This window comes from Meles meles, chromosome 4, assembly GCF_922984935.1.
Source record: "Meles meles chromosome 4, mMelMel3.1 paternal haplotype, whole genome shotgun sequence".
NCBI lineage: Eukaryota > Metazoa > Chordata > Mammalia > Carnivora > Mustelidae > Meles > Meles meles.
Window position 1 is genome coordinate 58,586,209 of NC_060069.1, and position 13,565 is coordinate 58,599,773.

Below are 13,565 nucleotides of genomic sequence, written 5' to 3' on the forward strand. Positions count from 1 at the left end.
ATCATGACCTGAGCCAAAGGCAGAGGCGTAACCCACTAAGCCACCCAGGCACCCAGGGTTTAATATTTTCTTAACTCTGGGTAACATGACCATAAATTTCTTTGGCTTTGAATCTTGCAACAGTGCCATCTGCTATGCTTTTTTAATCAGTTTTCATTTATGAATCCACAATTGTATTTGCTCTACCTTGTTTTCCATAGGTTCATCGTACACTGTAGGTGTTATCTGAGCACTTCCAGAGTGCCTCATGTACAGATCAGCAAATTTCCCATTTTTTTCCCCAAGAAATACTGTTTTGTTGATTCATTAATGTTGAATTCTTGGCCAACAGCACTATAACTCACTCCTGAAGGAAGCTTATCAAATCATGTAAAGCACATCATAACCTTTTGCACTTAGGAACACTAGGTTGCACTTCAGCACTATGTTTGGGGGCCATTTTAAACAGCAACATCACCAACAGAAAGCACAAAAATGTGAAAAAGTTGACACTAAATAGACCACAAGAAGGAAAGTTGTTTGCAGTAAGAAAGCTGAAAAAGGAGGTCATCCTACCTCAGTTGGGAATGTATGTGTTAGTGAAATCAAGTTATTCTCCATTCTGTGCCTGTTCATGAATGACCATGAGAGAATTGTGAGCATTGATTTTTAGGTTACAAATAAATTTTAATGAGTAAGTGAATTTACAAATATGGAATCTGTGAATGCTGAGGATCAACTGTAGTTGGGCAGATGATTGTAGGGAAATAATCTGTCTTCTTTCCGTGCCAGTGTGGTTGTTGAATAGATCTCTTCACCACAGACTGCCATCATTCTTTGTATACAAGTGCCTTAGAAGATTGTTATACAAGGTACTAAGGTCAAATTTTCAATATCACTTAGTATAAGTTAAGAAGAGGACTTCACTGGGAAACTTAAAGATCTGAGATCCAGTGTGAAGGGGCATAACAGACACACATCCAGGTAATCAAGCTGAGTGGGGGCAAAATGTAGGAGGGTACATTCCAGAGTAGGGACCCTTCCTCCTTAGAGGAAAGACATGAGAGCACACTTGTCAGTGGGGGGAATAGGATGGCAGGCAGAACAGACTATGTGGGTGGCAGACAGTCTTAGTTTAGATATCAGCTATTTTCAGGAGACTTCTGTGAAATCTAGCTGCTCATCACCTGGAGAGCATAGAATCTATGGGAAATTTCAAACTTCTTGGCCGAAGAGAGTCACAAGTCCAGGAGCTGAATTCAGGTGCAGCCCTTCCCATTGGGACAAGGCAGGAATCCGAGATGCTTACTAAAGAGTCTGGACAATGGAGAGTGAGCTTCCACATCACTCTACATGAAATCTTCTCATAACACCATGGTGGTAGTTGATTTATTGTTTGTATTAAACTGATTTCCAGATTGGAAAACATCCAATCATTATGCTTGAATGTAATTTTCTATTACATTGCCTTCCCTCCCAACCCCCGGAGACCAGGATTAATTGATCTCAAGCAACCTGACCAGAGAATGTCCCTTTATATTGAGTACTCTGTATTCAGAACTATTATAGAGACAGTGAAGCAAATCTAGGCTGTACTATTTAAGGTAGCTACATAAATTATTTAATATATATACTTCCCTTAAAAACTAAAGCCCAGGGGCGCCTGGGTGGCTCAGTGGGTTAAAGCCTCTCCTTTCGGCTCAGGTCATGATCTCAGGGTCCTGGGATCGAGCCCCGCATCGGGCTCTCTGCTCAGCAGGGAGCCTGCTTCCTCCCCTCTCTCTCTCTGCCTGCCTCTCTGCCTACTTGTGATCTCTGTCTGTCAAATAAATAAATAAAATCTTAAAAAAAAAAAAAAACAACTAAAGCCCATACAAATCAAGTCTATTTCTGGAACCTGGACTGGGTCCTGACAGAAGAACCAAGCGACACTTGGAGACCTTAGAGGATTGGAGGTTTATTTAACACTGGTGGGCTCAGAGGACCTCCCAAGGCCTGAGCCCCTGAGCACAGAGGGTATTTTATACACTTTCATTTCCTTATCTGTGGTAGTATTATGCCTGTGGGAGGTGGGCAAAAGGGAAAACCTGGAATGATCCTGGGCCCAGGAGTAGGATTCCCCTGTGTTCTAAGGTCAGCCACCTTAGAACACAGATTTCCCTTAACATTTCTATCTCCCCTCCAAAAAAGCCACTTATCTATTCAACTTGGAAAATCAGCTAAAGAAGTCCCCACCTAAAATAAAGTCTTACTTATTTAATTTTATTGTACCACTTTTAGCTTTAAATTTAAAACTTTAAATTTTTAATATTTAAGTTTCCCATATTAAGGACTTTCCAATTTATAGTTGTAAGTCTAGTTATTTATTTATTTATGTATTTGACACAGAGAGAGAATACAAGCAGGTGGAGGAGCAAGCAGAGGGAGAGGGAGAAGCAGGCTCTCCATGGAGCAGGGAACCCAATGCCTGGCTTGATCCTAGGATCCTAGGATCATGATCTGACCCAAGTCAGTCACTTAACCAACTGAGCCATCTAGGTACCCTTGTAGTCGTAAATCTCTTAAAACTCATGTTTTGCTAGAGATGGTGAGAGGGCTGGCCAGGACTCCTTCTTATTTATTTGTTTTAAAGTTTTTATTTATGACACTATAGATAAAGGGCTGATTTCCAAGATCTACAAAGAACTTCTCAAGCTCAACACCAAAAAAACATATAATGAAGTCAAAAAATGGGCAGAAGACATGAACAGACACTTCTCCAAAATAGACATATAAATGGCTAACAGACACATAAAAAAATGTTCATCATCAATAGCCATCAGGGAAATTTAACTCAAAATCACATTGAGATACCACCTTACATAAGTTAGAATGGCTAAAATTGATAAGGCAAGAAAAAACAAATGTTGGAGAGGTTGTGGAGAAAGGGGAACCCTCTTACACTCTTGGTGGGAATGCCAGTTGGTGCAGCCACTTTGGAAAACAGTGTGGAGGTTCCTCAAAAAGTTAAAAATAGAAGTACCCTATGACCCAGCAATTGCACTGCTGGGTGTTTACCCCAAAGATAAAGATGTAATGAAAAGAAGGGTTACATGCACCCAATGTTCATATCAGAAATGTTGATGATAGCTACACTGTGGAAAGAGTAGAGATGTCCTTCAACAGACAAATGGATAAAGAAGATGTGGTCCATATATACAATGGAATATTACTCAACCATCAGAAAAAGGTTGAATATCCAACTTTTGCATCAACATGGATGGAACTGGGAGGAGATTATGCTGAGTGAAATAAGTCAAGCAGAGATAGTCAATTATCATATGGTTTCACTTATTTATGGAACATAAGGAATAGCATGGAAGACATTAGGAGAAGCAATTGGAAAATGAAGGGGCGGGGGATCCAGAGGGAGAGATGAACCATGAGACACTATGGACTCTGGGAATCAAACTGAGGGTTTTAGAGGGGAGTGGATATGGGGATGGGTGAGTCCAGTGATAGGTATTAAGGAGGGCACAGATTGCATGGAGCACTAGGTGTTATACACAAACAATGAATCATGGAACACTACATCAAAAACTAGTGATGCACTATATGGTAACTAATGTAATATTAACAACAACAAAAAAAGAGCTCTTACAACTCAATAATAAAAAAAGATAAATAACCTAATTTAAAAATGGGCAAAAAAGTGAAAAAGTTTTTATTTAAATTCCATTTAGTTAACATACAGTGTAATATTAGTTTCAGGGGTACAATATAGTGATTCAACACTTCCATACAACACCCAGTGTAGTTATTATTCCCCATCATCTATTTCACCCATCCTCCCCTCTGGTAAACACCTCCCCTCTGGCAACCTCTCGTAACCACCAGTTTGTTCTCAATAGTTAAGAGTCCGTTTTTTTGGTTTACCTCTCTTTTTCCCTCTTCCTTTGCCCATTTGTTTTGTTTCTTAAATTCCACATGTGGAGTCATATGGTCTTTGTCTTTCTCTGACTTATTTCACTTAGCATTATGCTCTCTAGCTCCATCTATATCATTACAAATTACAAAATTTCATTCTTTTTTATGGCTGAGTAATATCCCATTATATATATTTTATTTATATATAGATATATTTATTATATAACTATATATAATCATATATATTAATAAATAAATTCATATAAATAAATATAAATATATACCTACTTCTCCTTTATCCATTCATCAATAGATGGACATTTGGGCTGTTTTCATAATTTGATTATTGTAGATAATGCTGCTATAAACATCAGGGTGCATGTATCCCTTTGAATTAGTATATTTATATTATTGGGATAAATACCCAGTAATGATTGCTGGATCATAAGGTGGTTCTATTTTTAACTTTTTGAGGAACCTCCATATTGTTTTCAGTAGTGGCTGCACCAGTTAGCATTTGCACAAATGGTGCAAGAGTGTTCCCTTTTCTCCACATTCTGACCAGCGCCTGTTTTTTCTTGTGTTGTTGATTTTAGCTATTCTGACAGGTGTGAAGTGATATGTCATTGTAGTTTTAATTTACATTTCCATGATAAGTGATGTTGAGCATCTTTTCATGTGTCTATTGGCCATGTGTATCTTCTTTGAAAAAATGTATATTCGTGTCTTCTACCCAACTTTTCATTGAATCAATTTTTTTTTGGGTGTTGAGACTATTTTTGTTTTGCTTTAAGTAGGCTCCACACCCAGAGTGTAGCCCAATGTGTGGCTTGAATTCACTATTCTGAGATCAGCACCTGAGCTGATATCAAAAGTCAGATGCTTAACCCACTGAGGCACCCAGTGCCTGTTCCGTGTTGAGTTCTTAAGTTCTTTATGAATTTTGGATACTAATACTTTATCAGATATGTCATTTCCAAAGACCTCCCATTCCATAGGTTGCCATTTAGTGTTGATTGTTTCCTTCACCTTGGGGAATATTTTTCTTTTGATGTAGTCCCAATAGTTTATTTTTGCTTTTGTTTCCCTTGCCTGTAGAGATGTATCTAGTGAGAAGTTACTATGCAAAAGTGAAAGAAGTTCCTACCTGTGTTTTCTTCTAGGATTTTGATGGGTTCCTGCCTCACATTTAGGTCTTTCATCCATTTCGAATTTATTTTTGTGACAGTATAAGAAAGTGGTTCAGTTTCTTTTGCATGTTGTTGCCCAGTTTTCCCAATACCATTTGTTATTTTTTCCCATCAGATATTCTTTCCAGCATTGTTGAAGCTGGAAACTGTTGTTTATTTCTGGGTTTTCTATTCTGTTCTGTTTATCTGTGTGTCTATTTTTGTGCCAGTACCATAATGCGAGTATCAGTTACTACAGCTTTGTGATATAACTTGAAGTCTGGACTTGTGATGCTTTCTGCTTTGCTTTGCTTTTTCAAGTTTGCTTTGGCTATTCAGGGTCTTTTGTGGTTCCATACAAATTTTAGGATTTCACCTCTGAAAAATCCTGTTGGTATTTTGACAGAGATTACATTGGTGTGTAGATTACTTTGGGTAGTATAGACACTTTAACAATACTTGTTCTTCCAGTCCGTGAGCGTGGAATGTCCTTTCTTTGTGTCATCTTCAATTTCTTTCATTAATGTTTTATAGTTTTCAAAGTACAGGTCTTCCATCTCTTTGGTTAGGTTTATTCCTAGGTATTATTTTGGTGCAGTTGTAAATGGTATTGAGTCTTTAATTTCTCTTTCTACTGCTTCATTACTGGTATATAGAAATGCAACAGATTTCCGTATGTTGATTTTGTATCCTATGATGTTACTGAATCTGTTTATCAATTCTAGCAGTTTTTTGGTTGAGTTTTTACAGTTTTCTGTATATAGTGTTATGTCTTCTGCAAACAGTGAAAGTTTTACTTCTTCCTTACTAATTTGGATGCCTTTTATTTCTTTTTGTTGTCTGACTGCTGTGGCTAGGGCTTCTGGTACTTTGTTGAATAAAACTGGTGAATGGACATCCCTTCCTTGTTCCTGACCATTGAAGAGAACCTATCAGTTTTTCTTCATTTAGGATGATATTAGCTCTGGGTTTTTCATATATGGCCTTTATTATGTTGAGGTATATTTTCTTTAAACCTACTTTGTTGAGGGTTTTCACTATAGGTGAACACTGTACTTTGTCAAATGCTTTTTCTGTAACTGTTGAAATGATCATATGGTTTTTTATCCCTTCTCTTATTGATGTGATGTATCATATTGATTGATTTGCAAATATTTAACCACCCTTACATCCTGGGAATAAATCCAACTTGATCATGGTGAATGCTTTTTAAATATATTGCTAGATTCAGTTTGCTAGTATTTTGTTGAGGATTTTTGTGTATATGTTCATCAGAGATATTGGTCTGTAGTTCTCTTTTTCTGGAGTGTCTTTATCAGGTTTTAGTGTCAGGATAAAACTGGCCTCATAGAATGAATTTGGAAGTTTTCCTTCTTTTTCTATTTTTTGGAATAGTTTAAAAAGAGTAGGTATTAACTCTTCTGTAAATGTTTGGTAGGATTCACTTTTGAAGCCATCTGGTCCTGGAGTTTTGCTTGTTGGAAGTTTTCTGATTCAATTTCTTGCTGATTATTCGTGTGTTCAGATTTTTTATTTCTTCCTGTTTCAGTTTTGGGAATTTATGTTCCCAGAAATTTTTCCATTTCTTCTAGGCTGTCCAATTTGTTAGCATATTGTTTTTCATATATTCTCTTATAATTGTTTGTATTTCTGTGTTGTTAGTTTTGCTTTCTCCGCTGTCATTTGTGATTTTACTTATTTAGGTCTTTTCTCTTTTTTTGGTAAGTCTGACTAGAGGATGATCAATTTTATTATTTTTTTTTTCAAAAAACTGACTTCTGTCTTCATTGATATGTTCTATTGTTTTTTTTTTTTATTTTCCTTATCATTGATTTATGCTCTGATCTTTATTATTTCCTTCCTTCTACTGGCTTTGGGCTTTGTTGTTCTTTTTTTTTTTTTTTTTTTAAGCTCCTTTAGGTGTAAGGTTAAGTTGTTTATTTGAGATTTTTCTAGTTCCTTGAGGGAGACATGTATTGCTATATACTTCCCTCTTATGACTGCTTTTGCTCCATCCCAAAGTTTTTGGACTGTCATGTTTTCATTTTTATTTGTTTCCATGTATTTTTTAAGTTTCTTCTTCAATTTCCTGGTTAACCCATTCATTGCTTAGCACCATGTTATTTAACCTCTGCGTTTTTGTGGTCTTTTCAGATTTTTCTTGTGGTTGACTTTTAGTTTCATAGCATTGTGGTCAGAAAAGTTGTATGGTATGAGTTCAGTCCTCTCTAATTTGTTGAAGCCTGTAATGTGGCCTAATATGTGATCTCTTCTGGAGAATGTTCCATATGCACCTGAAACAAATGTGTAGTCTGCTGTTTTAGGATGGAATGTTTCTAATATATCTGTTAAGTCTATCAGATCCAATGTGTCATTCCAAGCCATTGATTTTCTGTTTAGATGATCTGTCCATTGTTGTAAGGGGGGTGTTAAAGTCCCCTACTATTACCATATAAGTATCAATTAGTTCCTTTGTTTGTTATTGTTTTATGTATTTGGGAGCTCCCATGTTGGGTGTGTAAGTACTTACAATTATTATATCTTCTTGTTGGATCGTCTCCTTTAATCTTATGGAGCATCCCTCATTGTCTCTTCTTACAATCTTTGTTTTAAATCTAATTTGTCTGATTTAAGTATTTCTAATCTGGCTTTCTGTTGATATCCATTTAAATGAAAATGTTTTTCCATCCCCTCTTTCAATCTGCAGGTATATTTAGGTCTGAAATGAGTCTCTTATAGGCAGGACATAGATAAGTCTTTTTTTTTTTTTTAATCCATTCTGATACCCTGTGTCTTTTTATTGGAGCATTTAGTCCATGTACATTCAAAGTAATTAGTGATAGATAAATATTTATTGCCATTTTATTACTTGTTTTGTGGTTGTTCCTGGAGATTTTCTCTGGTCCTTTTCGTCTTTCTCCCTTTCATGTTTTGCTGATTTTCTTTAGTGATAATATATTTGCATTTCTTTCTCTTTATTCTTTGCATGTTTACTGGTGATTTTTGATATGTGATTACCATTAGGTTTGTATATAACCTCTTATGCACATAGCAATCTATATTAAGTTGATGGTCATTTAAGTTTGAAACCATTCTTTTCTCCTGTCCTCCCCACATTTTAGGCATATGTTATTATATTTTATTTGTATTTTTTTGTGAGTTCCTTGAATAATTTTTTACAGAAATATTCATTTTTACTACTTTTGTATTTCCTACCTTTATACTCTCACATTTGTTCTCTCCTTTGCACTCAAAGAGTCCCCTTTAATATATCTTGCATGGTTCCTTTCATGGACTCCTTTAGTTTTTGTTTGTCTGGGATACTCTACCTGTCCTTCTATTTTGAATGATGGCTTTGCTGAATAGAGTATTCTAGTTCACAGACTTTCCCCATTCAGCACTTTAAGCATATCATGTCACTCCCTTCTGGTTTGCCAAGTTTCTGTTAAAAAATCTCCTGTTACTCTTATGGGTTTTCCCCTGTAAATTAATGACTTCTTTTGTTCTGCTACTTTAAAAATTTTTTTTTATCACTGTATCTTGAAAATTTACGTATAATGTCTAGATAGGTGTCTCTGTGCATCCTGGATCTGGATGTCTGTTTCCTTTCCCAAATTAGGGAAGTTTTCAACTATTATTTCTTCAAATAAAACTTCTATCCCTTTTTCTCCTGTGTCTTCTTCTGGGACTCCTATAATATGAATGTTACTACATTTGATGGAATCACTAAGTTCTCCAAATCTATTCTCATTTTCTATATGTCTTCTTTCTCTCGTTTGTTCTGCTTATTTCTTTCCATTACTTTGTCCTGTAGATCATTAATTTGTTCCTCTGCTTCTTCCAGCCTGCTGTTCATTACATCAAGCTTATTGCTAATCTTGTTTTTTGCACTCTTCATCTCTGATTGATTTTTTTTATTTTTTTTTAATTTTTTAAGAAATATTTTATTTATTTTAGAGAGAGAAAGAGAAAGCTTGTGAGTCGGGGGGGCAGAGGGCGAGGGAGAGGATCTCAATTTGATCAATTCTTTTTTAATTCTTATCTCTGTGATTAGGGTCTCACTGACGTCTTCCATTATTTCCTTGAGTCTAGTGAGTATCCTTATAAATGTTTCTTTAAACTTTCCATCAGACATGTTATTTATATCTATATCTATTTATTTATATCTATATTTATATCTATACCTAGATCTCTGGCCATAGCCTTGTCTTGTTCTTTCATTTGGGATAAATTCCTCTATCTTTTCATTTTGTTTAAGTCTCTGCATGCTTCTGTTTTAGATAAGCCAGTTATGTCTCCTACTCCTGAAAGTAATGGCACTACAAAGAAGAGGTCATGTAGTATTCAAGGCCTGGTACTTCAGGGACTGTCTTCAGTGCATGCTACATGCACTTTGCTGTTGTGTTCTGGGTGCTTTATCCTTCAGGTAAGTCATCTGTAGAGGTTTTCCTTGCCTGCTGTGGGCAGTGTTGGTCCCTGGCCTGATGTGGTGAGTTTTAACTAGGTGTGCTCTGGTTTGCTTGAGAAATGAGACCTGTAACCATCTCCCCTGCAACTGAGGCCCTGAAAAACTCTCTGGTCGGGAGATGTGTTGTGGGCAGGGGTTTGTATTGGTCTTCTGGAGGAGAGGCCTACCACACTGGGACTAAGGTGAGTGTAATGGAGAAGGGAAGTTCCACCAAAACACAGGGGGGTGGGGCTTAAGGTAAGCAAGTTAGGTAACCAGTTTCCATGCTGTGCTGCTTCCCACAGGTGGTTCTGTGTTTATTGCTGAGGGGTGGGGAGGGAACACTGCTTCTCAGGGACATGCTGTGAGAAGAGCAAATAATCTGTCCATTGTGTGCCCTAGGTGCCCTTTAGATTTCTGTTTCCATGCTACCTGCCATGGGTTGTTTGCTTTCCTTCTCTCCAAGAGCAATGTAGTGCCTTCCGGGCTCTATCCAGTCAAGCCTTCTGACCCTTTAAACTCTAGGCTTTAAGCCCAACTGGTTGTAAGAACTCAAGAAATCAGTCCCTCTTGTTTTCTAAGCCAATGGCTATAGGGAAACATTCTCCTTGTGTGTTCCCCTGTGTGCTTCTCTCTGTCTTGCCCTTCTCCATGACCATGGCTCCCTCTCTTCCACAGTAGCCAAAATCCATTTCTCCCCTACACCACATCTCCATGCTACCTATTGTCTTCTACTATTCCCTTCCTTTAGTTGTGGAGTTTGTTCTGCCAGTCTTCAGGTCAATTTCTGGGGTATTTAGGATGATTTGATAGTTATCTACTTGTATTCATGGGGTGAGGTGAGGCCAGGGTTCTCCTACTTCACCACCATCTTCATATCCCACCTCCTTCTCATTTAGAAATTCCATACACTCAAACCAAGATTGCAAAATAATCTTCATTTTCTCCCAAAACTTCAGCCTTGAAGAATAATTCTTAGATAACCATTGTTAAACATATAATACCATGCATTTTTATGTTATAGAAAGGTTTTCTGTTTTTACCCATTTTTGTATTCCTGTTTAACTAGGGTCAGCTTTCCAAAAATAAAATTAAGCCAAACACACAAAAAATAGTGGTTTAAAACACAAGTCTATAAAAAGAGATCAACATATCAGTGTTTTGATATCATTTCAGTTCAATATACTTGGGAAGCAAGATCTATCCTGAAACTGTGGACTTTGAGAAACAAACTGAGGGTTTTGGAGGGGAGGAGTTGGGGGGTTAGGTGAGCCTGGTGGTGGGTATTATGGAGGGCACATATTGCATGGAGCACTGAATGTGGTGCATAAACAATGAATTCTGGAACACTGAAAAGAAATGAAACAAAATAAAATAAAATGAAAAAAAAAAAAAGAAAAAAATACCTAGTTAAGAGAAGTGAGTTGGGGGAAATCGGAGGGGGAGATGAACCATGAGAGACTCTGGACTCTGAGAAACAAGCTGAGGGTTTTAGAGGGGAGCGAGGTGGGGGGATGGGTGATCCTGGTGGTGGGTATTAAGGAGGGCACGTATTGCATGGAGCACTGGGTGGGGTGCATGAACAATGAATTTTGGAACGCTGAAATAAAATAAAATGGAAAAAAATTCTTATAGGCTTAAACCAGACTCTTGGTTTGTTTTACAAAGAAGTTTCCAGGAATACTTTGACAATTGTTTCACCAATGGAAATGTTATGTTTCCATTTCAAAGCAACAAAACCCTGAAGATTAATGTGAACCCAGTTGGCTCTTTCTCTTTGATTCATAAAGTTTCAAAGGCTAGAATTTGTTATCTGCAAGGAGAGAGATTTAAGCCACACATTAAAAAAAGTTACTTAAGAGTTCAAGATCTTGGGCGCCTGGGTGGCTCAGTGGGTTAAGCCGCTGCCTTCGGCTCGGGTCATGATCTCGGGGTCCTGGGATCGAGTCCCGCATCGGGCTCTCTGCTCAGCGGGGAGCCTGCTTCCCTCTCTCTCTCTCTCTCTGCCTACCTCTCTGTCTGCTTGTGATCTCTCTCTGTCAAATAAATAAATAAAATCTTTAAAAAAAAAAAAAAAGAGTTCAAGATCTTGTTTTGTAAGTAGCATTGCACTTAGAGTTTCATAACTTTTTAAATACTTTACTTGAAACCAACCTTTTTTAGAGTGTTCCTTCTGAGAGTATCAATTAAAGTGCAGCATTGTCCCATTCTCACCTCTTAAGACCTTTGCATTCATCCAGTTTTTCTTGTTTTTTACTCTTTTTTTATTGCTGACAATTTTCAGAGATTTCTTCTATATTCCTGTGAAGTTAAGTTTCTTGTCTAAAAGATATGTCATCTTCTGAGGTGTTTCATCTTCTTTAGCTACCCCTCATTTGTGATGTCCTTCATTAGGGCAGTCCGGTAGTTCAGATACAAGGTTTGGATCAGCTGCTAGGGATTCTGAGCATCATCTTTGACTTATCCTGAGGTCACAATAGTACCAGTGGAGACAAGCTTGACATAGAGACAGTGGTAGATGTTTTTCAGTTGTCACAGTTAGTATACTAGTATTTATAGCCACTCTACTTCTTGGGTACTAGGAAGAGTGGGGAAAAGACCTTACCTTTTTTGTCCTTGAAAATCTCTTTGTGACATGGCATGACTACCACTTTCCCTGGGTTAGTTGCTAGTCTGTCACTTACAGTACCCAAACAGCCTTACAAACAGAGTTTGCCATAATGACTTTGTAGAACTCTGCTAGCTTTCTTCTCTCCTTAATCCTTTTTGAGTCACTCCTTAACCAAACCTTGCTTAATGACCTTATGGCCCTAGATTTTGGGTAACTTTATCCTTTCCCAACTTTACCTTTCAGAGATGACTACAGTTCTATTTATTCATGTATCTATCACCAGATTCTTTCAAGACTGTGAAATTTCTCTCCATTTCAGAACGTGTTTCTATAATAAATCAAATGTTTACTGGTTTAAATATTGCATCCCTCTCTGACACCCTTTCATGGGGATTGGATTAGTCTATTCTGCATTTTTTAATGCCAACCACTAATCTAGTCTCCCTGCATTTTCCTCAGTGCAGATAAAATTGGTTACTAGTGTCTCTGTAGATTTGGAACTCACACCCTACCCATATGACAATTTATTGATACCTTGAACAATCTAAGTACTGAGTTGACACAACCTTTCCAATCCCCAAACTAACATAAGTCAAGAGGAAAATGAACTTCTCTTATTTCCAAGTAGCAAGGAGGGTCAAGAAATGGTCAGTGAAAATACTTAAGCCAAAATCTAAAGTTTTTTCTAGGCTGTGGGATTGATGATTAGAATACATGAGAGATCATGGATTGGAAGAAATACTTGATGTATTGTCCACATCAACATATGTACATAGGGAAATAAGTGTTCCCTGTTTCCAGAAAATTTTCTTTGTATGTAGAATGAAGTGAACTCTATTGTAATATATGTAAGATACTTAAGCCAAGGTTTGGCTGTAGCCCAACTAGAGGCGCATAAAAGTACATGTGTAGGAGGTCCAAGATGGAGTCAGAGAGAGAGCTACAGAATTATATCAGGGTCTTCATTGCTCCTCTCCACCACTCCTCTGCTTTAATCTTGTACCACCCTCACTTAGGCTCTTGTCTGAATTCAATGCATGAAGTAAGTTAGAATCAGAGAGAGTTTCTCCCACTTAACAGATATAAACCTCAGTCTAAAAGACAATGTTGTATAAGAATATTAACTTTATTTTTTATAAGAATTTAATGTTCTAATTTGAGACTCAATTTAATGGAAAGGTAGAACCATAATTTCACTCAGTGTGGTGTTCCTTTTCACTAACTTATGCCTTTTAGTATGAGTTCCAGGAGAACTCATATGAGTTCCAGGAGAACACTCCCAAATCATTGGGAGACCACATCTAGGCCTTTTTAATGTCAGGTGCCCACATCAGCATTTGGTGGGATGAAATTTGGCCTTGGTGGTAATTTCTGGGTCCTTATTCTTTTCCAAGTAACTGGTTCTCTGGGCCATTTCTGTACTGCTCTTGGGAATATAGGGAACATTCTGTGC